The following is a 22,237-nucleotide window of genomic DNA, read 5'->3' on the forward strand; positions in this document are numbered from 1 at the left end:
CGGTGCAGAGCCCTATTAGGTAGACGTACAAAGTCCTGTCTGGAATATCTATTTAGCTGTAAAAAGCAGACAAACGCGTTGTTCTGGAGGATTTCCTCGTCCCGGAAGTTCGCTCCTAGTTCCTCATCAGTTCTCAGCCAGATATTCCGCATTTATGATGTTGCATCTCGCTTCCAGACGGGCTGTCTGGTAGTTTTCCTTGTCCCCGTCACCTGAACTCAGCGCGGCCCTGGAGCTCACGTAGCAGGATAGTTAACGGCGAGGCGCGCTGTGTAGTCTGCCGGATTTTGAGTTAGTTGGCAGTTCGGCCTCCCGGGATTGCCCCTCTCCCCACGCATTAGATAACAGCGCTCGGCAGACTTCCTGTTTTCTTAGCGAATACAGCAAGGCCAGGGCTTCTAAAACACGGCCTCAGGACAGGGTTTCGCCTGCAGTCCATCATTCTGACCTACATGGACTTGCTGCAGACCCTCCACCATGCCTCGGGAGTGTTTCTTTAAGAAATGCACGGTGGCAGGGGCTGCAGCCAAGGAAGCAGTCCACGTGTCTGCAAATGTAACCATGTTACTAGCAACGGGGTTACCCTGCATGAGCTCCAGTACCCCTAAGTAAAAGTGCTAACCTCATGCTCAGCGTGTTATCTTTGTAAACTCGCCGTTCTCACCCCCAATTCTTTTGAGTTGAATCTCATTTTTTCCCCTTCTTTCTTCCACTAATCCTTATTTCTTCTCTTCCCCTCCAACATCAGTGTTCATCCTACACCTTATGCTTTTAGCTGACATACTTTCAAAATGCCTCTCTGGTGTCCTTTGTTGTGTCTTTACCTAATGTGTTTTCCTGTTCTATGGCTGGATGGCTTCCTTTAACCTTTTAGCTTTTTTATACCCTTTTGGTGTTTTTCTCATTGAATTTGTTTGCCAGAATACAGATTAGGTCTCCATGGTGCTCTCTTTACATATGTGTCCTGCATAATCCACCAGTTTCTTTTTCTCGTTGGGTACACCTATGTCGGTTTATATCCGTATTTTTTGAGTATGAGTAACTTCAAAAGGTCAGAAAAAGCTTATTTAAGAAACACTCAAGCTTTGCATCTCTTTTTAAGGGCCGAAGCGTTGAATCTTGTAGATTCTTGTACTACAACACACACATAATGACTAGTTCCCTTAGCAGGGGTGTCTTTTGCTCCTACAATATGTCTCTGTCGATAACTCTGAATAAACCAGAAGCTGGATTCCAGAAGAACGTTTCTAAAACACAAGCACTCAAAACAAGATAAATAAATTGTGTTACAAACTCGTTTGAGAATGTTTGTTTTCTGCTAAGCCCAACTTTGTAACTGTTTTATCCATAAAGTTCATAGAAGTTTTACCTTTGAGCTTTCAGGAAAGAAAAAATAATGGCTTGTTGGCATGTAATATTTTGAAAACATTTTGAGTTTTCCTTCCTAAAGCTGCAATATTTTTTTTCTGTATTGCAGCCATGTCTGTGTCAGTAACTCTGTTCAAATATCCAAGCATCATGACGGTGCCGCATAATTTACCTTTCTTTGCCATATAATATAGTCACTGTTGCACATAATTTGATCCTCCATTGTTGCATAATTCTAGTGACCAAAACAATACCAAAAACAGCATCAGCGCTGACTTGTTACTTCAGAAACACCTAAAACATAGCTTTAATTGAAAATTTAGTTAGTGCAGTGAAGTAGTCAATGCTATTTTTTATTACTAATGTCAACAATCCTACCTTTAGTCCTGGTCTTGAGGCAGGTCTTGTTTGCCACCTCGGTAGTACATCCATTGAGTTTATTCAGACAACTAGCATCTCTCATCAGTACACAACACTTAACACCTCTCACCAGTACACCTATCAGTCGCTAGGGATGTGAACTTAAACATACCCCGCACACATAGAAAGGCATTAAACCCACATAATAGTTAAAGATCCCTTGAAATGTAACGGCCACCTGCAAGCAACGGACCTCTCGGCAGAACTAAAGAAGCAATAGCCTTCGACATATGCGTTCTTGCACGTAATGCTACTCACATATCCATAAGAGGATCTGGGTAGCCATTGGCCAATCCATCACTAAACAATACAAAGGTTTACTTGTACCTTTCTGCACGGTTTGCAGTACAACTGACCAACAAACATAGCTAAATCACCTATCAACAAACCACTTTGACTCAGTTCAATGGGAATAGCAAGGCATCCTCATTCAGAAAGTTATTTGCCAGTAAGCAGGGGATGGAGATGCGCTGTGCATTGTGTGAGGATGCCCCTATTGCTCTGCTTTCCTACATCTTTTAATGTCTTCATGGGTTGCCAGTAGAGTTATAGTTAAGATCATGTTTCCGTAGAAAAAAGACTTTTAGACTTGCCTATATCTTTGGCACTATTTGACGAATACTCATGAAATTTTCTAAGGAAAAATATGAGGGTGATTCTTGTTGCGCATGGGAAGTTTCAGGGTGATTTGTCAAGCGGGGGCCGAGAAAAAGGGGTGGGTCAAAAAAGTTGTGTTTCCTATATTACTTCCCATAGGATCTTTGGACACGACTACAGCCAGAACCGCTTGACGGAATGACATGAAATTGGGCAGAAAGGTAGATTTCGGTACGCAGATTGTTTTTCCATATTTGATGTAAGTCCATTCAGTAGTTTATGAGAAATTAAAGAAAATCCAAATTTGTATATCCGAGGTCATGAATAATTTGTGAATTTTCACAAATATGAGCACGAATAAAAGCACTGTAATTGGCTGGCCATGACCTGAACAGAAAGTTGCAGGCCGCCATTTTAAGGTCCCTGGACACAGTCCCTGGGGCTGAAAAACAAAATGAAAAGTAACATAAGGGGCCAGGGTGGAGTTACCCTGACCCCAGGAGTGTGATATACGGGTGTTTGAGGTTCAAATTATGGGTTTGAAATTATTTTTCTTCACCACACATGATTGTCGCAAATAATCAACATTAATCGAGAATAAAAAAAAAAAAAAAAAAGACTCATTCATACACTAATTCATTCACTCATACAGGCAGTCAAACATATGCCCCCTTTCACACACCCACTCAGACCCACTCATAGACTCCCACGCCCACTTTCAGTCCCACTCACTCATGCACCCACTCACAAACCCACTCGGACCCTCATGCACTCACTCACAGACCCACTCAGACACTGATACACCCACTCCCAGCCCGACTCAGACCCTCACACATCCATTTTCACACCCAGACAGACACTCACACACCCAGAGACACCCTCTCACACAAAGAGACCGGACTGTTCGGCTGTGCATGCTGCGGGGTTGGGTGGTTATGGTGGTTGGCTGCAGGCCCAGCCCTGTGGCCATCTCCTGCTACTCACAGCCTTTTGGCCAACTGCTGCTGCTCACGGGCAAAGGCCGTGTACGGCGGTGGTTTGATTAACGTATAGTGATAAAAGTTACTTTACATAAAAAAAAAAAACATAGAAATTCACAGAAAAAAACAGAGGTTGCAGGGGCCTTATAGTTAGGAAATAGAATTAAAAAAAAAAAGTTAATTAAAAAAAACAAAAGTTACAAGGACGATATAGTTAGGCTCACATTTTAAACATACCTGTTTTAGTTTGAGTTATCTTAAGTAACTATAACTCGTGCCCTAAGGTAACTATACCTCGCGCCTTCGCTATGCACTGCTAATTACCCCAAAAATTACGGCACAGATTACAACTTTGATAACATCATTGATAATATCAATGTAGTATTTGCTGTAAAATGTTTGACAAAAATACTGTGCATGACAGGGGCGCAAGTTATAATTACCTTAGGGCACTTGAGATAACTCTAGCTATAACAGGTGAATTATACTGTAGTGCCTGTGTCACTATTTCTGTATAATACAGGGGAGTGAAAATGTGAGACAACCAAAGTGATAACCTTTATGGAGTTATTTGTAACTCATTTTTAGAAGTGTAAGATGGGCTTTCTTGATGTGCATGCCAGGATTTAGATGTATCCCTCACCTCTTTCACTGGTGAGGCACTTTGTTGCACTCTGTTAGTCCAATTTGCAAGGATTGCTCAGGTACAAATTAGGAGATACCACAATAATCTTAGATTCTCAGAAGTCTTCTTGTACCATATTCTGAAAGATTGTCAATTCCGAAGATGTGGAGATGCAATGGACACCTTACAGATGCTATGTGGAAATAAAAATCATATAGATTTGTTGTTCCCATGTGAATTGTCAGGGAGCTACGTCTTAGATCACTGCATCTTTTCGTGCTGCATCTGATGTTACTCAAAACCACTTGGAGGAAACCATTCAGTGATTAATGCTTTGGTAGCTTTAATTCAATGTCGTAAGTGGAAGGCTTTGCTTTTTTGTCCTTTAGAAGCTGAAGCACAACCAACGTCCTCATCCCCACCTAGAAGGCTTAGGCACACATCAAGTACTCTTTGATTCTCTCGCCTTCCTCACATAAGACCACTTTCAGCCAGCACCCAGGCCAGTGATTTAGACCGAATTATGTGAACCCACACTCTTTTAGGAGTGTCTAAGTGAATACCTGCGCGTGTGTTCCACCAAAGGGCCAAACTAACTAAGTAACTGACTGGGCATCGTAGGACCTGGAAGGGCTCAATGCCTGATCCCTGCCACCTCTTCAGCTAGATATGCCTGTGTGTGTTATGCAGTCATCTTCCCCCACCCCCAGTTTGCTGTTTGTGCAGCAACCTCACAAAGACGGCTAGCTCAGTGTTGGCTTCAATCAGGCTCAAGAGCCATGTTTGATTCCCACTCCTTCACCCAACTGACTCGATGACAGCATGATTACACCAGCTTCGACTACAGACGGGTCATATTTATTCACAAAATAAAATATTATAAAACTAAACATTTCTCAACCACTAAAAAAAAAATTTTTTTTTAAAAACATGTACACAGTTTTGATTGCTTCAGAGTACGCTAACACAATTCAGGTTGGCAAATTCCAACCACTCGACCCCAGGTTTCAGGTACCTCACACATGGACCTGACACCCAGCAGGTTGATAAATGCAGATCAGGTATCACGCCACTTCCTTTTTACGCCTGCAAGCCAGATTACCTGCTCCCCTTTTCTAGGTGTTGGAGACCCAGACCAGGCCATCCTCACTACCTCAGCCCCTACCATCAAAATGAAAAAGTAACCTTCCTCCCTAAATCAGCCAGAGAATCTGGCTCCTTTTTGCTTTCAAATCCTGTGGACATAACCCACAAAGGAGAAAAGAACAAAAAAGGGTACAAGCAGTGGCAAAGCCAATAGATTTTTCCTTTTGGACCTATTGACTTTGCCCCAAAAAAGTGCGATGGCATGGACATGTTGTATTAAAGGCATGCAAATGCATCTGCACATACAAAACGATGCAGGTGCCAATTTTGTTATTGATCCGAGATGGATTGGATAAATAAAAATTAAAAAATTGAAAAAAGTAGTGCAAGGGGCATTCTTTTTGTTTTTTATGTATAAGGTGAAGGGGCCAGCAGCAATTTGCTACCTGGTCTTTCCTCCATAACATAAAAAAAAAGGGGGCCTCCTGCAAAATGCTGAGCGTGTCTCAGTGTAATTTGTTGACACTGGGACACATTCAGCAGCACCTGTACATTGTCTGCTTTCGATCCAAGCAACAACATGAAGGCGGGAGGGGTCTTTCATAAATCAAGCTCCAGCTGGGCCCATCACAAAGGGCAAATGTAAGGGACCTTCAGGCCTCTTTTTGTTGGAGTATACTGCCTTGCACCCATCTGGAGCCTAACATCTAGATGTAAATGCAGTAAAGGGAAAACTAAGGCTCGCAGCTTGTTAGCACTTCACAAGTACTTAAGAGAAGCACACTTTGACTTTGCAGTCCCTGTATGCAAGCCATGTGCAGGTACTGCTGCAAGAATGTCAAATGTGTTGGTCTGCCCTGGTATTTACACAAAATGACAATTTAAATACCTCTATGCAGGCTGTCAGAGTGCTTTAAATCAAACACAGTCATTACATTGATATTCATTCACACAAGTTAGTACATCAATGTTCAGGCTATGTTACATAAGACAGTAAGGGTTACAAGGTGTAGGAGTCATAATATTGTCCTATATAGCTCAATGCGCTACATTGGAATACAATTTCTGAACTGCAAGTAACAAAACTATCTCTGTGTTAAAAGCAGTAACCCACTTACCTACCTACAGTAAAAAAAAATCTGTCCTCTGCATGTTACATGATGTGCTTTGCAAGAGACACATTAACCATATATGCTACTTTGAGTTAAAAGAGGCACCAGGCAAAACACAGATCTTTCCAGCAAGTATGTTAGCCACCAAAGTTATCTTAACATTATTATTATTCTCTCAGTTTTAGTAGAAACCCAAAGATCTCTGCCGCAGGTGCCTTAACCCCATAAGATATTGTCAAATTCAGACTTTGCAACCAATTAAGAAGAACAGATTTACTGTCCCGTTTCTCCTTGTTGCCAGTTTCTTTGTGGCAGAGTTTTTAAATTTAAAAACAAATACATAAATTGAAGCGCAGAGTTTGCTTTACGGTTGCATCACTTTTCTGGTGCAACCCTGAGGCAAAAACTATTTTGGGATTTATAGTGCCACACGAATTCTGGTTGAGTTAATTTGTTTACAAATAAAAAAAACATGAGCGCAAGGCAACACATTGCCCTGAACTGCATTACCTTGTGTCAGGTAGGCGTTACATGCAAATAATGTTTGTATGTATACTCCTAATGCTCTTAAATGCACTTGTGATAGACCTACTATACATATGTGTGAGGCCTTTAGATCTAATGTCACTTCTTATGATGTACATAAACAAATTAAAAACTCCCTTAATGGACTTGCCAATATGAGGGCACAATTATGGTACTGTGGAAGTAATGTATGCACCAAATTATCAATGACTGTACAAACATATGTAAATCTCACCTAGAATAAATATTGTTGTGTGATTTAAAGATGAATAAATTGTTTTTAACGATGTACTGTAATGAGAATTTTTAAACAATGTATGATGATGTATAGAAATATGATCAATTTGTAAATGAACAAGAATTTATTTTAAAGAGTTGTATAAAATAAATGAAAGAAAAATGATATATAAAAAAAGTTGATTGTTGAGGGTATTTATTCTAGGTGAGGTTTACATATGGCTGTACAGTAATTGATTAAATTTAATGTAATTGTCTGTAATTTAGTACGTTTTTATTTAATGCCAAAGTTTAATTTTCCCTGAGTCGGCACAGTACTTTTTTTTTTTTTTTTTTACACATTTGCTCGCCCTACCACTGTCAGTTCATGACAGTCGCCACTGATGGTAAAGACGCCCAAAAACTGTTGGAGTAAGATAGACTACTTCCGGCAGTACCCCATTATGCAGACGCTTCCTCAGCTTCGTGTTTTCTTTCTGCAGAATTCTCCACCGTGTAAGTGCTAAAAATGAATTACCAAGGCCTTTAGAGGTCTTGTTTCTTTTAAGATTTAAAGGCTCTTGTTCTGTTACAGTATATAAGAGTGACCATTTACATAGTATTACAGGCTGATTTGCTGCTACTAGTTTGAGCTGTTGATGCCCATCTCTGTTGTACTGAGTTGCTCACCCTCAGGAATATGAAAGGCCGAGTTATTATGCCAGACCTTATACCTCTAAGCCAGTGGTCTTCAAACCTTTTAATGCCGAGCCCCCCCAGTTGAAAAATTAAAATCATTGTGCCCCCCTCAGAATTTTTCACAACTATTTTAGAAAGATGGCAATGTTTAAATATGTCTAAACCTATTTAAACATTGCAGTTAAGTATTGTTACCTTTTTAAAACTGCAATAACATGCTTCTGCTTAAAACAAAGGCATGTTATCTGTATAATAGTTCTTTTGGCCAGAGTTTGGCGCCCCCCCCTGGGATCACCTGAGGCCCCCCCTAGGGGGGCCCACCCCCAGTTTGAAGACCTCTGCTCTAAGCTGTAGTTCTCCAGACAGACGATAAATATACGAAGCTGTCTTACCTATGTTTACGAGACCTTTCACTGTTTGCCCCCAAATGCATCTAATGTAGGAGTGAATGCCGTCTTCGAGGTGTCTCCAGTTACTGTAGTGTGTTTCTTGGTCTCTGAATTGTGTATTGCCTGTTTTAGTTGGGACATTGGTGGTGATTCATTCTCTTGGCTTCCACCATGCTTCCAATCCTTTTCATGTAATACCTGTGTACACCCATCTCTGCTTTCCACCGGTCTGCTGGCTGGCGGCCCACCTGGCATGCAGTTCTCGTTGATTTCTCCACCTGAGGCACAAGTGCTTTGTGGTTCGGCTCCTTTGTATTTGCAGGATCTGAGGTTCTGTTCACTGAACTGTGTATTTTCATTCTTAAAATAACTGTATGAAGGATTTTCATTTTTAACACAAGATAAGGTTTAGCATTTATAATAGCATGTCAAACAAGACCACAGATATTTTTTCCGCATGAAAAGGCAAGAAAGCAGAAATAATGCACACTGCCCGTTGTGGGGAAAGCTGACCCCTCCTCATCCTACGCGAATCTAATATTGGAAAAGCATCATCAGCATAAGCACTATTGGGCAAGGAGTCGAGTTAGTCTCAGAGGACAGGGGAAGTGAGAGGAATGGCGAGAAACAAGAGTAGAGTAAAATCCAAGTATCCATGGATCAGGTTGTTTACAACAAAGCAAAAGTGCAACTGTGGTATAAAGAACTGAACCTGTAGTGAGACCCTCAAAATCAGATCTACTTGTAGCAGTGTGCGCGTCTTCCCTTTAATCAACTTTTAACGTGCAGTTTTGTGTGGATGTGATCCCTAATTACTTATGCTGTTGAATTCACTTATTTTTGGCTAGTATGTTTTGGGTGTAAGATTTTCGCTTCTTTCACACCATCCATTTTTGGTGTTACACTTCAATTTCTAGTTCAGTCTTTCTTTAATGCTGTTGTCAATTTTTAGTGGAGATAATTTTCTTGTAAGTGCCACCGTCTAAATCCTTCTGTAATGTGCTGTAATGAGAGCAAAGAGGTACTTATGCCGAACATTACTGGCCTCGCCCAAGCTAACTGCAGAACGTGCAGTGCCCCAAAAAGAGTCACTGAATATTGCACAGCTCCTCGCCATAAAACCTCCCCAGAACAGATGCTTTGAAGTGAGCTAACGGCTACACTCTAGTCATTCGTCCTTTTGATAGCAAATAGGCCGAATGGAGAGTGTTTTGTGAACTAAATTTGCGACCACTGCTCTTGGAACATCAACCCAGATAGCAGGTTGCTAACAAAATCAACTTTCCAGTAACTGTACGGCTTTAATATTCGAATTCCATGTATTACTAGGGTTTCCGGTCTCAGTGTCCGAGACAATCTGGCTGCCACTGTCTCCTTTGTTGCATGTGGCTGATGCGTGCGTTGAGGAGGAGGTGGTGTATCTCACCCCTTAATCCTCATTAGCAGAAGATCCAGCCAGTTCCTACATCGTGCACTACTAGCGTCTGGCGAACCACCGTAAGCTGGATATCATTCCACAAGCAGTGAACCCAGCAGCATGCTTAGTAAGTGGTCTTTCTTGTACACTCTCTTGCGTGCACGGGTATCTTTCTCAGCTTTGGATGAAATGGCTGATCATGGTAGGTTTGTGAGTCAGCAGTCGCCTTATGTAACTCCGCTGTGCAGAGCAGCATGTTGTCTTTCCTTCACCTCTAAGGAGATCCACTTCTCAGGCTATTCCTTACGATTTTCTCCCAGGCCCTGAAGCCTCCTGTTACAGAAGTCCTCTCGGACATGGCCTTCTGGGGGATACTCCACAGAAGAGACAGTGAGTTCCTCACTGAACTCTTAAAAGCCTTGGCCAGGAAGAGAGTTATGGTAGTCAGGAGAAAGCAAGAAAAAATGAGTTTTTGGGCCCATAGGGAACAATGATCATCTTTTATTACCTTTTCTGTTTCTTTGAAGTGGTCCTTTGCTTTTATGTGAGCAGTTTCCTTCATTTATTCAGCCTTCTAGCAGCTGCCATCTTAGAACTGGGACTCTGTGCGGGTTAGGAGGAGCAGCGATTCATGCAGCCTGTAGAGGGTTGTTTGTGATGATGGCACCATTCTGATTGTGCTTGTCCCTTATTTAATGCCAACTTGAATCCTCTAGAGGTCCCTTGCAAGGCTTTTGGAGAGCCCCATCTGCACTTTTAGGTAGCTCTTAACTAATGCATGTACATTAAATACATAGCCCCTATTGCATGAATGTATGGTCTGATCCAACTCAGTAGCTGCCGTCTCTAACAAAGGTCTGTAAGAGACAGCCATTTTTCCCAGTCTTTTGGTGTTGGGAGAGTTTGCAGGGGGAAGTGCTGACTGGTAGTACCATTCGTGTTATTTGCAGTGGATGGGCAGAGCCAGATCAGCACAGGAGCATACTACGTTCAAACTCAGCCCCGCCCCCTATATTTACCAGTTTCAAATGTCTATTGGAAATTACAAGGACTTTGTCAAACACCACACAAACTTTGACCAGAATTCACCTTGCCTTCATTTGGTAAGAGTATATAAGGGATACGGGTGTCCACTGAGACTCAAAACTATCTTGTCTTCAGAAGACTACTCAAGAGTTTTTCGTTCATAACCACCATATCAAAACAGCAATGGATTGCCTGTGTTGATAAATATTTATAATCTGATTATGTGTATATTCTAGATATGTATAGTTCTTTAAGAAATATGTATAGTTACTATTTTATAATAATAAATTATAGACATACTCTCTAAGCCTGTTTCACAATTGTATATTTACTCATGGTTATATATGTATATATATATATATATATATATATAAATATATGTGTGTGTGTATGCACGTGTGTGTGTATGCACGTGTGTGTATATGTATATATATATATATATATGTGTGTGTGTGTGTGTGTGTGTGTGTGTGTATACATATATATGTGTTTTTTATTCTTTGCTTAACATGTTCATAGGTCATTTCATAGCTCCTAGATAAATTGTTATATTAAATACTTATAACTCCCTGCTTTCTTTTGCAATTAGCAAATTTTATCTTAACTATTTAACAGCAAGCATTTCGCTATTGAAAAAGTGATCATTGCTCACCTTCATTTTATCAATAGCCTCCCTTCTCAGCAGCTGGAGTGCTGAACAGTTTATTGAGTCCTTTTAAGAGCCAGGCCACTATTTTAAATTCGAAAAGGTCACCGGTGTCAAAGGTCGTTGCATCTAGCATCTGCTTAGCTATCAATAAGTAACATGGGATTCCCCAACCAAATTGGAAGCAAGCCTCTCCCATTTGGTGGCATTATGACTTTTATCTCCGACCACAGCTTCTAGGTGCACAAGAAACGGGTGCTTTTCTCCCATCACTTATAGTGATAGCTCATAATCCAGTATGTACGTTTAATACACAGACAGTTGTCAATACGAGGCCGCATCGCAGATGGAGAATTCCTTCTTCAGTGCTGTGGTGGCATTGCTGTTAATTTTTTTTCATTTTGTACTCTGTAATCAAGTATTTGTTTAATAATTGGTACCCCAGAGTTTCTTTTTTTAAGGAATGATCTTGTGGCAGATATCGAAGTTTATTAAATTAGCTTGCCTTTGTAGTAAACGGATATCAGCCTAAAACAAGCATTTGCAATTGAATGGGTCTTGCGTTTTCTCGTAAACTCCTAACCAGACTTTTCTTGCAGATAAACTGAAAATGAAAAGTAAAACAGTTTCATGTTGAGCGAAAAACAGACACACAAAAGGAGACAGAAGTTTGCTCACAGTGAAACGTATTGGCAAAAGTGTCATTATCCATGTAACCAGCAAAAGTGCAAATATCCATGTAACAGGGTCGATGTCATGCAAAGCGCTCGACTACTGTATAGCGAGATCGCGCTGCCTACAAAATAGAGAAAAAGTAGTCCAGAAACCATAGAGAAAACATGGAGCCTCGTATTTTCAGTAGTTGGCCTGTGTGCTCGAGACAGGCTAAACACCGGAAAAGGCATGATCGTATGCATGCCTTTCACTACTTAAATCAAGCCAATTTTAAAAGGCAAGCCTACAAACCAATCAAACTGATGGGCGTGACATGGGCTTGGTTAAAAGCTCACAGAGGGATTACACCAGGGACAGAGCACTTTGCGCGCTCGACCCTAAAAATCAGGCACTATGTATACTGTTGCTGTTTATGTGAAGAGTGCACAAGCTCTTGCATAACACAATATTAAAATATTCTAAACCTTCATCATTCAAATATCATTTTTTTGCAATAGTGACAAAGTCAGTTAATACAAGACGCCCACGTCAAAAGTGGCTATTGGCAGTGCGGGGAAACTGAAAAGCAAAGCTCAGAGACGGTAGCTCCGTAATTTGGCCCAAAAGACTCTGAGAGTTAAATAAACGCTTCAAATGGAGCAACCGTCGGAATGTGTTTTGGCTCTGAAAATAAAAAACGGACTAGTGGCGATGCAGTTCCTGGAAATATTTACACACGCACACGGAACGCATGAGTGCTTCTTTTCAGTGAGGTTTAATCAGGCTGTCTTTGAAACAAAGGGAAGAAAGGACTGCTTCCCCCTCTCTTAACCAAGCCGAAGGAGGGGGTCGGGCAGAGGCGGGACGAGGAAGGGAGCGAGAGTGGGAAGGAAACCGCAACCTTTCTCAGACTAGATTCATTCTTTTTAGTGAAACACAGAACGACTCTATTTCATTGTTAAACAAATGCTTCTGTAAAGAGATTCATACATGAATACCGTTATTTTTCCTCAAGCTATATTTGCAGAAATAATACTTCCCCTTGCTAATCTTTCTGCATCTCTTTGGCAGGAACCGAAAGATCTTAATACTTGCAGTATGTTTACCCATGTTCCAGTGATTTTATACATGTAGACTGTTGGAGCGATAATCGCTTAAAGGAACATATATTTGAATTTATACCATGGCAGTGAAAAAAGTGATTCAATCGCTCGTTACTTAAAAGCAATTATACTAATAAACACACATTTATTACTGCAGTGAAAGGGTAGCATTCGAGTTTGTTACCACCGTAGAGCAAAATGTGACTTTAAAAAACACTCTTTACTGTCACACAGATGACATGTAACAGTTATTTCCCATTGGGAATCAGCTCCTCCTTGGCGACCCTCTTCATTTTGAACAGATGAAGCACCAAAGCAAGGGATTGCACACTGCATGTCACTTACACGTTTAAAACCTTTTCGAGAGGTTACACGCACATGCCTATCTAGAGCCTAGTTACTTGGGCTGTGGCTGAGCTGCTTCAGAAACAATGACCTACTAGACACCAGCTAAATCTCATTACATGGAAAGCCAAAGAATCAATACAAACTGAAGGTGTCCGAATGACCACCACAGGCCCTCCAGTATGCTGACTTGTAATGTCATCTAGGTGAGAATGTTGTTTGAACTTGTACATTCACTCACTCATCCACCTACACATTCCTCTTGCACTCCTACGCCAGAAATCTCTCTGTGATCTACACGTCACTTATGCCTGAACTGTACATGTTCAGTGAGCAATGAAAGCTTCCACTAATCTGCCCTACTGGATCTGTTCTGCAGGGAATTTAATATTCCACTTCCTGCCTTTAATTATATAGAACCATTAATGCACTGATCACATTTGATCCCGACTATTTCATGCATTAGTATGGCCTTGCACCGTGAGGTATTTAGGCTGTACTGTCTTCCCAGTGAAGAAAAGAGTTTTAGAGCACCTTAGAGCGATTCATAACTGTGACAAAACATATCCAGTTTCTCATCAATTCCAAGAGGTTCAGGGCAGTAACATTGAATTCCTATCCTATTTTGTTAGTGACAGGGGGGCACGATCAGCAAGTGGAGGAGATTGAGATAGAACCCTATGTCTCCTTGAAGTAGTGAACTGCAAAGCTCCAAGGGTCCTGAGAATGGGCGAAACCATGGCAGCCAATTTAGGTTGAACCTTAATACGAACTTTGATGTTTGTTTATGAGATCTCGAGACAAAAAATACAACTTCAGGAAGCCTGTCCTTGTTTGACAAGTTGTTTAACTTTTTTTTTCTTCAAAATAACACTACTTACCAGACTGATAAATCCATCTTGAAGAAGGTCTTTGATTTCTTTTTTGTTTTATTCCCCTAAACTATTTTTTTTTTCTATAGATCATATGTGTCCTTTCCTCTCTTGGGGTTTCTTTTTTTAGAGTTATTGCAAAATACACCTATTTCTTCCCTTTCTGTTCTTCTTAATTTTATTTTTAAATTCTCTTTTTTTCCCTCGTGTTTCAATATAGATCCGTCATGTGGGTGAGGTGAGGGGTGGACACAGGCAGTCTTTTTTCACCTTAAGTTGGCAAGTACTCAATTTAAGTTTTAGTCTGGACTGATTTTCATCAATCCTGTCTTGTTAAACTTAATTTCAACAGGGAAAATGTGGTGGTGTACTGCAGATGCACAATTCTGTCTAGCCAGCTAGGTTGAGTGATCAGGCTTTGAGAAGTGACTTGCAAAATTCCTGCAGCAGCTAGAAGGAAACACTTGTCATGAGAAAACAAAAACAAGTAGGGGGCACAGTTCGTGAAAATGAAGGGGGTGGGTAGACAATGTTTATCTTCCACAACATTTCCATGATTTAAACTGCTCCATTACAATCATATGGGTCATACCTCCCATCCCCCCATTTAGGGTTCCAGTTGCGAAATGTTTGCTACTGGTAGGATTGCACACCTTGTCACTTGGGGTTCTGTGTTTTGTGTCCCGGGCTTTCGTTTGAAATCCGAATGCTTTCTGGAAGCTGTGGTGTTAGCTCACTTACATCTCACTAATCAGACCGAAATACCAGAGTGGCCCCTGAAAAGTATCCCAAATAAAATATTAAGTGACTGTGGATCTGGAAGAACGATGGGAGTATAGAGACGGATTTTGCAAGTGAGGAACTCTCCACAAATTATGTTATATTTCATTTGAAGGACCTTGGACTGAAAGAAATGCACTAAGGCTATTTGTGTGGAGTCAACTGAGTTGCCGCAAAACTTTGTATCTCATTGGTCTAAGTTACTCCAATATAAAACAAAACACTTTGAACTCTTGAAAAAAAAAAAAAAAAAAGAAAGAAACATAGCTAATGTACTTTAATTTTAGTGTAAATGCTCATCATCTACTGTTTTTCTGCTGGCTTCACCATTGTCTTAAGTCACGCACAAGTGTAACTATCACAAAAAAGTGCTCCTACCCCAGACAGAGACTACAACATTGCAGAACACATGGTAGAAGTTGGCGGTGGCATTCAGTGAGGTAAGTATTTGCTGCCTAGGTAATTTGTATTTAAAAAGTCCTTGTGAGTGTTTGTAATATTTTTTTAGGTAATAGGTGCAGGGGTGCGGGTTCCCCTGTATCAGCAGAATACTACACTGCAGTTAGGAGCATAGTTTGAATGAAATAGGACAAACATTGTCACCACGCTCAACCTTCTTGTTCCTGCACACAAAGACATCTACTTCCCAAGACTGTTTGCAAGGAGGGTTGTTCAACCCTAAGCACTCAGACTTACACTAACCTGAATAACAAGGTCACCTGCTTGGATGTCTTGATCTGTAAAAGCAGAAATGTATAAACTCAGTTCATTGTTTTAGAAACTGTACAGAAATAACCCCCCCAGTGCAGGTAAAATAGACTTTGCTTTAAAGCAAGCAATGCCTATGTCTCACAGTCACTGACATTTCATTTAAACCCAAGTGTATTGTGTCCGGAGCACAGCGTGTTAATAATTTGTCATCTTAATAGCAGCTAATTAGCCTCAGTAAAAAGACTTGCAAAACGAGCTACTCGCTTGTTATCAGCAGTCGCCATGCACTGCAAAAAAACACTTTGGTGAAAGATCGTTTTGGGTTTGTCCGTCATCACATGGAGGTACTCAGACCACCCATCAGACATACTGATACTCCACCAGTGGCCACAACACCAAACCACCATTAATTTGCTAGCTGCAGCTCCAGAACCACGGTGTTGAACTTCATAGTTAGCGTTCTAGTGACTGAAAAGTACCTGGTGATTTTTGCCCTTGGGTATTTTTGTGGAATTCTATGCAGTAACATATCTGGGTGGTAATGAAGCTCATAATAACTACAGTCTATATCCTCATTGACAGATATGCGATCTGGTTGATACATTTTATTTTCAGTGATCTGCCAGTCGCTTAAAATTATATATCAGTTGGTTAACCTTGTCTGTGTAGATGTTCACCTAGGAGTGCCCACCGTGTTGCTTCTGTTTTTCCTTCAGAAATTAACTTCTCTTTGTTATAACATGATCTAAATACGAGCCACAAGCAGCTCGTCGGGAGGAGGTTTTTTAGAGCATTGAAGAGGTGATCTAAAATAATTCTGCTATTTAAAGAGACAGTTTGAACAAATCAAGACACTGAGCCATATACATAACAAATGATCATTTCCTGAAAGTGACTATCAGTTTATTTCAGTTACTTCATCATCTGGGTCCTGGTAGCAAAGCTGCAGCCCCTGGTAAGTCTCTTCCAATCTATTAAATGTAATGTTCTCACATTGTTGCAGTAGACGTACATTCAAGAGGGTATTCCCAATTACATTTGAGGTGTGTCACTAAGCTGTGATGGAATCGCCATCCACAGTGTGTGGTGTCATCACAGAAGCATGCACACATAGGCTTACAGGTACCCACGAGTTACAGGGAACTTCTACCACCAGTAAGTTGAAAAACATTTATGATGCCTCCCAGAAGGCACATGAAGATAGGGGTATGGAAGGACCCATGGATGAGAGAAGCCCATATGCACATTGTGTCTATTTGAGCTAGGCCGTGCTAACAGAATGGGAGCATTTACACCCTGTACCTGGTCCTTGACGGTGTGCTAACAGTGAGACTCACGGATTGGCAAAATAATCCTTTACCTAAGACTTGTGGATTGCCCTCCATAGGTGCTTGCAATGTCTGTTTGTCCCTGCTCCAGCTCCGGGCACTAAGCCATTTTTAGGTCTGGCTTGAGAACACAGCTTTCCCATTACCTGATGTGCTTTTCAAGTACTACTGAGAGAAGGGCTTACGTGCCACCCACAGGCTCGTTCACTGGTGAACCGAATTTTGTAGGGCCTAAGTTGTGTGCTTCCACTAAAGAGTGCTTCTGTTGCACTTCTTGGTTTATGTAAAAGCTTAATTAAGCTCAATACACCAGTTGACTCAGTTGAATATGGTGGAAAGTCAGTGATCATGGCTAAAGACCTGATCTGTTTATTATGAAATTTCACTACATCTGACATTGTTATTCTGAAAAGCATGTTAACATTACTGTGCATGAAAGTCTGCGGAGATTAATTTTGTTACATGGATCCTCAGAGATTACCATAGTAGGCAAATGTTTGGTCTTGTTTACCCACTCTGACATACCATGGAGTTTTTCCCTGTAATGATTTTTATTGGACCCAATTGAAATGGCTTGCTTATTGTTTTAGAGACTATTTTTTCAGCATAATTGGAATTTTATAACTGTATGCATGATGGTTTCAAGTTTGTGTACTTTTGTAGGCTAGCGTTGAATATGGTATCAAGCCAACGGTAAAGGCTGTAGGCTAATGAGTTAATTGGGTAAAGTTATTGCTGGTTCCATAGGTTTGATCTTTTATTATGAAACCTTATGAAACGTAATCCCTTGGCTACTAAGGTTGAGCATGTCCAGACACACTAGGTATCCGGACAGATTCTATGATGAAGCATACTACTTGGAATCCCAGTGGGTAAAAGACATTCTAATACCAAAGGTTGATTCCCTTTGAGCTGGCATTGAGAGATAGGCTAAGCATGGTCGGGGTTCCCTCCTGTTGTCTTTGTATGGTAAGATGTTTCTAACCCTATATCACTTCTCACTTCCTCCTCTTTGGAATATAGTATTTGTAAAGCACCCTATCATCGTGAGGGTATCCTGACACTGCGCAGGTGTGTGTGTCTAGCCCTGGCTAGGCGAGGTTGGTTAATTGAAAAGCTCACCCCCACCCTCTTCAATGCATACATGATCCCTCTAGCCAACATCATCCTTGCACAGGACCTCAACATCCTCTCCTGCAGTGACCCCACACAGTTCATACTCTCCCTTTTGGACAAAACCTATAAGGTTGTATCAGTGGTTGCTTGTAAGATTCAGTTGGGGAATGGATGAATGAATGGGTGAGTGCAAAAGTTGAGTAACAGAGTGCATATATGAGGACTTATTGGGTGTCTGAACCCATTGGTAAAACAAAAGTAATTTTCATTCATAAGCAGATCGATTGGCATTTCCAGTGCTTATTCGTGTAAAGGGGCACACTGCCCTGGTGTGTGCACTGGAAAGACAGTGTCCATGTGCGCCCAATCATCTCTTTTGATAATTGGTTACATTGTACCACATACCCATCTCAAGCTGGTAACACTTTAAACAAGATGACCAGTAAAGAACATCAGCCCTAAAATTCTTATAACGCAGAAATGCATGCTCCTAATAAGATAATGGGAATCTGAAACTGACATGTCACAAAAGCATACATTTTAATTGACTTCCCAGGCTGAAAAATAGCACCGCTTGTTCCTTCAGTTTACGAGGATACGGATGGAGGAGGCCTTGGCAGCAGGTATGGCTGGGCACTAGGCAATGTTTTGTATTTGTGTTGACACCTTTTCTAGCCCACTTGTATCTGATTAACGCGGCCGATCCCCGTTGCTGCTATTCATAGCGGTGTGTACAATAGCTGCCCTGGGAGTGGCCTGCGGTGCTCATTCTTTGTGCCAGCCGCGTGCCTGCAGCTGTCCATGTCTGTATAAGAAGCTCCCAGCAACACTGGCAGTGTGAGTCCACTACTCACGAGGAGCGATAATACTGATAATTGGACCTTTAGGATAATTGGCTGCACGCGCCTACCCTGATTTAACTAACAGTAGTACTTAGCAGTAAAGAAGTACCGGGGCCCAGGGCATGGCTTGGGATTCAGCTTGCACCACCTACTAACCCTGCAAGTGGTGCAAAACGCCAGGACCACTGACGTGGACACGCAGTTAGTATTGATTTAGTGTATATTCATTTCTGTATTGATGTGCTCTGATGAAAGCGGGCAGACAGCCGCCACCTTGTGGGGCCTGTCATAGGAAAGGCTCAGGTGTTTGGCTCCTGACTGGAGGTTGCAGCAGCAGAGGCCCCCGGATGTAGCTAGGTTTTCGCAAGATGTCCCAGAGCTTTTATGCCCAAATTTATATTCTCCATGCTATACACCCCGCATTAAGATTAAGAAAACTGTTTTTTATCACATGCCATTATGTTTAGTGAGATTGTAGTCCACTGCGTGTGAGAACATCTGTGTGTGTTGTGTGTTTTTTTAAGTATGGTTGTCACCAGGTGCCCACGCTGAGTTGCTGTGGTCATTGTGTAGGACAAATATCTATATAGGTTATCAGTGGTGTTTGAATTGACAGCATGCCTGTTTGATCATTAGCTGTCCATCCCTCCTCATACATACGTTGTACATACAACATACGTTGTCTTGAATTGCAAGGCATGGCATATGTTCTAACAGCAGTTCACACTGTGCTATAATAGACACCTAAAACGTGTGTTCCTCCTGACTAGCTCTGCAGAAGTGTGTGCCCAGACTAGGCTTGGAAAGACACGAATCTCTTTCTTAATGCCACCTTTCTTATATCTGAGGTAGAAGATGCAGTGACCTTAGCATGCGTTCTAAAACTGGAATCCTCCCCCCTTTTGAAGATACACAGCCTAAATCGTTCCCCTGTGCACTCAACCACTGCACTTTGCCAAGCCCACAACGCCTTTATTTTAAGTGGGACCCGCCTAAAATCTGCTCCTTTTCAATGTAAATCAATAGGGAAAATAATTTCCCCTTATTTTTTTTTCTCCAAAATCTCCCGCTTATCAGGCTCAAAATGTTAGCATGTATGTAAGTTATATGTAAATGTGCTAAGTGGCAGCACCAGAAATTAATGTGCAGTATATAGCTCACATTTGCAAGCTAAATGCCAAGGGTTTTCCCAACATATTCTTTTTGGATCACACAAGGATTCCAGCAGCTGTTGTGACATTCACATGATGTGATCAGGTTGCTGGCCAAGTGTTCCCAATGTAAGCAGAGGAAATCCAGATACTCGAGGGAACCACTGACTATGTGAAAGAGTTTAATTTAGATCCATCTGTATGTTATGCTGATGTCCTGAAATCTGTCATGGATCTAACCTGTTTGGATATAGATTGGCCACCTACGCTCTTGGCCTTGTTTCCAACCTGCAATATTAATAATAATAATGATAATGATAAAGCAAGCTTGCTTCTGTTTGTAAATAAAGCCCCAAAACAGCAGGAGTGTTGTTTTTTTGTATTATTATTATTATTTGTTTTAAAAAGAGTCATTCAGCAAATGATGTCACCATAGTTATCTACACCCAAGCATACATCATCAAACAGATAAACGTCTACAATCCCTATTGCTGAGTATTGTTAGAGGTGCAAGACTGGGTAAAGAGAACTGTTTTTTATCTAGCCTGGATCCCCCTTAACTTCCTTAAGTACAGTCTCAGATCTCCACACATACATGCAGTGGCGACCTGCAGCTTTAGGAGGGAGGGGGGCGGGCAGGAAGCACACACACACACACACACATTCTTTCACACACAGACACGCACGCACATCCATTGACAACACTCATAACATTCAAACATGCACGCACGCACCAAACATTCATTTTAAAAGTTCACATACACTCATTCTTTCACACACACACACACACACACACAGACGCACGCAGGCACATCCATTATCAACACTCATACCATTCAAACATGCATGCACGCACCAAAAATTCATTTTATAACATCACACCCACTCATTCTTTCACACACGCACACACGCAGGCACATCCATTAACAACACTCAAACCATTCAAACATGCATGCACGCACCAAACATTCATTTTATAACATCACACACACACACACACTCATTCTTTCACGCACACACGCACATCCATTAACTCTCATAACATTCAAACATGCACGCATGCACCAAACATTCATTTTAAAGCATCACACACACACACACACACACACTTACCTTCAGCTTCGAGGTCCCACGAGGGTTGGGACTGCTGCCTTCCCTCATTGGCTGGCAGTAGTCCCAGCCTCATCACAGAGTGGGATGGGGTCAGTGAGACTGCTGGCCCCACCCCATTCTGTGACGAAGTGTCACTGATTGACACTCGCCCTGGGCGCTTCAGGGCTTAAACCTGAAGTGCCCAGGTCGGAGTCAATGGGTGACGCTTTCCTCATCACCCGGGGGAGGGCCTCGAGGCACCTTTGCTGAGCCGTGGAGGTCACGGCCATAGGAGCTGTGACCTCCTCAGCCCAGTAAAGTTCTTCTCAGGCAGCCAGGAGTCTGCGCAAATCGCGCATGGCTCACTCCTGGCTGTCTGAGCTGAAAACAAAGAGTGTCTGTCAGGCTGGCCTTTGTTCAGCTTGACAGACACTCTTCATGAGGGGCAAAAGGAAAGGTGGGGGGGCTTGGCCCTTCTGCCCTAAAGGACGGGCCGCGCCTGCATACATGGCTGAAGCAGACATGTACTTTAAATCTATCATGCCAACATTATCCTTTTTTCCCCATGTAAAAACATTGTGTGCTCAAAATCCAGAAAGAGGATCTCAATTCTGGTAAAGAAAGATTCTTTGGGGTTGTTGATAGCTAATCTATTGAATCAACTCAAGAACGATTGGATGACCGAGATGTAATTAGTTTTGAGATCTCGCAGAATCCAGGAGCTAAAATAAAATCTGCTTTTTTGTTCAAAACGCTACAAACTCTGTTAATTTACGCTTGCCCTATACAATTTGCCATCACACTCCCACAATCTGTTGTAAGATGTGACCAATTTAAGTGAAGTTATTTTTGTGAATTTTTACGTGCACTGACTTCTAGGACGTTACTTGACTGCACTGTGGGGCCCCACAGTTGAAGTAATTGCAATCATTTTTAGCTGTTGTAGGTGAAGTGACTTTTTGTCCTGCTCCTCTTCTGCATCATTCTATCACTCCATTCCCATTGAGTGGAAGCAATCTTTGCTTCTGTAGGGGAATACTGCGTCACACCAATAGTGGCCTCCTAAATGTCTACTTGGACTTGCCTTGACCTACAACTGACCCAGCATGCATTGCTTCTTGGAGGAAGGACTTGAGA

At 41.6% G+C, this 22,237-nt stretch overlaps 1 protein-coding gene across 11 annotated transcripts in view; it reads left to right on the forward strand.

The window, feature by feature from the left end:
• The window catches only part of LZTS2 (leucine zipper tumor suppressor 2), a 527,324-nt gene that overhangs the window by 421,784 nt on the left and 83,303 nt on the right, over positions 1-22,237 (forward strand). The gene's annotated exons all lie outside the window — the stretch shown is intronic.

This window comes from Pleurodeles waltl, chromosome 6 (genome assembly GCF_031143425.1).
Source record: "Pleurodeles waltl isolate 20211129_DDA chromosome 6, aPleWal1.hap1.20221129, whole genome shotgun sequence".
In the NCBI taxonomy this organism is placed as follows: domain Eukaryota; kingdom Metazoa; phylum Chordata; class Amphibia; order Caudata; family Salamandridae; genus Pleurodeles; species Pleurodeles waltl.